Genomic DNA, 3,715 nt, shown 5'->3' with positions numbered 1-3,715 from the left:
TACCTGAAGACTTTGACTTGATCGGGGTGACTGAAGTCAAAAGTTTTGTTAAGGGGAAATGAAATTACTTTTCAAGTCTATTACTTCGTATGAAGTAAATGTGCTATGTCTAACAGAAAATTGATCTAACCTTGGAAAATGATATATATACTGATTGTGTGTGCTTAACTGGTGAAGTTATTAGGCTTAAAAGGCTTTAGGACAATCATTGTATGTCATGGTAACTTTTTATGGTGCGTAAAAATATATGTGATACAAACTAATTTTACTTGATTTTACGTGGAAACTCCTTAAGAGTTTTGTGTGTCTTCATATATATCTTTTCGAATGATAGGCAGAAAAGCGATTACCCAGTCATACACGAGCCCATATGTGTTCTGATTCCCGTGAAGAAAGCGTTTCAAGACACTGCAGTGATCCAGATTCGGGACTTGCAGTAAAATTCTACTTTGAAGTATATGTTCAAAAAAAAATAAAAAAAAAATATAAATAAAATAAAATAAATTTTTGAGTTATTGTAACATATTAGTGATCATAAATTCAAAACTTCTCTATCTTAGAGCAAGATAAAGAACGGGAAACAGAAGAAGAATACATACAAGATAATCAGACACTATGGGTCGAAGTCAATTCGGGGTGACTTGGGGAAAGCCAAATACGCTTTGAGGATAGATAGGAGGCATAAATATTTCTGAGTTGTTGCCCACTTAAATTTTAAGGATTAATTGAACCTAACTCGTATCACAGAAACGATGAAAACCATCTTAAGTATATTACCTGCTTACAACCTGTCTCTATATGTCATAATACAGCTAAACACGGATCTATGTACCAGTCACATAGTTAGTATGATTCCTGTTAGGATCTTTTCTAAAACGTAGTAGTCCCTGACTAGACTGAAATTTGATCCCTTATTTCGTTAAATTTTTATAAGTTTTTCTAGTTTTGTAGTTGTATTATTTTATAACTGGTTACTTAGACTTGATCATATTTGTTTAACTCTTTTTGGAAGCTTCTAATGTTGAGTGCAAGATTCTTAAAAAATAAAGGGTTGATTTTGAAATTACGGGCGAAGTTGTTGAAATCGGCGAAGTTGTGCTTAACTTCGCCTAGGCGAAGTTAAGCGTAACTTCGCCTGAACAAACTCTGCCCTATATAAGGACTTTTAAACAGTAACTATATCATTATTTTCAACTATTTCCGGCGAACTTATAATCAGAGAAGATTCCGGCGATCTTGTTTCCATTCCATTTTCGATCCTTGATTCCAGTTTCTATCCTTCATTGACGGTATGTGGTGTCGATATCTTTCCCAAACATACTCGTTCATTATCGTTTTACCCGGTTCGAGACCTAGGGTCGTCGGACCTTCAAAACCTAGTTTTTCAACCTTGTGATACGTCTTCATGGACGATCTTTACGTCTCAAAACCATTAATATATGTTGTTCTTCACTCCTGGATCGTCAAATCGTTGCGAAAACATCGGATATTGGCCGTTTGAATCTGAACAGCCGCCGTTTCAGATTCAGGCGAAGTTAGGGTTTAGGCGAAGTTATCATCAACTTCGCCTGAAGCTTAATTTCGCCTGTGGCGAAGTTATCCGTAACTTCGCCTTGAACCCAAGTTCGCCTGAGGCGATGTTGTGATAAGGCGAAGTTATCATCAACTTCGCCTATATCAATTCACTTAACAGGTTTTAGACGAACTTACAGATGAAGCGAAGTTGTTCCCAACTTCGCCTCACCTTTAAGTTCGCCTGTACAGGTTTGATCACAACTTCGCTCGTGGTACAAAGCGAATTTGTGAGTTGATTGACCGTTCTCTAACTTGTTTTGTTTTGTGCAGATATGGCTGCTGTTGGCGGTGCTGGTGGTGACGACGGTGATGATCAACGACAGTTCTTTCCGGCCCATAACCAGTACATCACGCTAGATCCAGACGCAAGATTTGTGGAAGACTACAGGGAGATAATCATGTTTCTCCAGCGCTCAAGGATCTTTCATGCGATCACAAATACCCTGCCCATTTCACTGCCTAACATAGAAGACTTCTGGCAGACGGTATATTATGATTGCAGGCCAGAGCCCCCAGTGATGCGAGCAACCGTAAATGGTCATGCTATAAAGTTTTCTTCTGAAGATATACGGTTGGCTTTGCAATTTGGAGAAGAAACAAGGGATGACCCAACGGAGTTCGTAGCTCCGTTTCGTGATGGAGCGAACCTGAGGATGGGTTATTCAGGACCGTTGGGGGACACGCAGAGGAGGAAAGGGTTTTTGCTGGATCAGTGGCGCTTCCTGATGCATGTATTGATTGTATGCATGTCTGGGAGGAAGGCAGGAACGGATGGGATGGGCGCGACGATGCATTCTGCCATGATTGCGCTGACCTACAACAGACGATATTCGTTTAGTCAGCTGATATTTTACGAGATTGATCGTCAGAGGAGGGCGGTGGCGCGCGAGCGATTTATCATGTATCCTCGGTTCTTACAAATGATTCTTAATCATGTCGCTCCGTCGCTACCGCAGAGACGCCCTATTAAATACGTCGAATGCGTGACGAAACGTATCTTTGCTCAGTGCCGCACTTCGAGCACTCGTAGCAAGCCTGAGCTGCGTCCCAGGCATACTCCATTATTCGGGTATCTCATCAACCCGGAGTATGTTCCTGCAGGAGGGGACGAGTTCAGGGACCCACAGCCACATCAGGCGGCAGCACCCCATGCTGTACCAGCTGCGCCTGCTGTATCTACTGTTGTTTCTGCTGCTGTGCCAGCTGCTGTGCCTACTACTGAAGATGTCGATCTTGATGCTGCTTTTAGCGGCCATGGATTGTTTGATATGGATGTCTCAGGTTCTCAGGTCATGGAGGTTACTAGAGCAGTTACTTCGGTAGCTGACTCCGATCTTGACGAAACATTTGCTGAAGCGAGACGACTGATGGTGTCTCGGGAGAGAACTACTGGAAAGAGGCCGAGAACAGTTGACGAGGATGATGAGGAAGTTGATGAAGAAGAAGCAGTTCAGCTTGTGCTCAGACGTTCACGAAGAGAACGGACAGGTATGGGTTCGGGAGCTGGAGAATCTTCGAGGCTGGTACGTTTTGCTCCACCTGCCTTGTCTGGTATGTCTCTTATTCCTACTACAGCACAGGTTACTGCTGTCGAGACGTCGGCCCCAGCAGTTGTGTCTCTACCACCCCAATCGCTTACTACACCGGTGGTGGTTGCACGATTTGTGGAGTCGACCGTCACTACTACTGCAGGGTTACCAAGTGTACCACCTGCGGTCACTTCTGCTGCTGATGTCCCGCCAACTCCAACGCCTACTTCAGATTCCGAAAGGATTACATCGCTAGAGCGGATTGTTGATGTACAGTCAAAGACCATTGAACGCCTAGTGGAATCCAATCGACTACAAGCAGCTCTCCTGGTTGAACACGGAAAAGTGATAGATGCCTTCAAGGCATTCTTGGCATCTCAGGGGGAGAAGACTTGTCGGGGAGATGAGTTGAGGACAAAACGGAGAGAAGATCAAGACGATGATCCCAATGCACCGGAAGGTGCAGGTGGTAAGCTGCCAAGAACCTCTCAGGCTCTTGGGGCTTCCACAGCTGAGGGGGAGTCTACAAGTGCAGCCGGTGACGACGTTGTAGATGCTGATGTTGAAGATGTTATAGATGCGTTGAAAGAGTTGGATGAGGATGATGATGA

Source organism: Bidens hawaiensis, unplaced genomic scaffold (genome assembly GCF_021521415.1).
Source record: "Bidens hawaiensis isolate Kalapana, Puna unplaced genomic scaffold, B.hawaiensis_p1.1 tig00034991_1, whole genome shotgun sequence".
Lineage (NCBI taxonomy): Eukaryota > Viridiplantae > Streptophyta > Magnoliopsida > Asterales > Asteraceae > Bidens > Bidens hawaiensis.
This window is presented reverse-complemented; position numbering follows the sequence as displayed.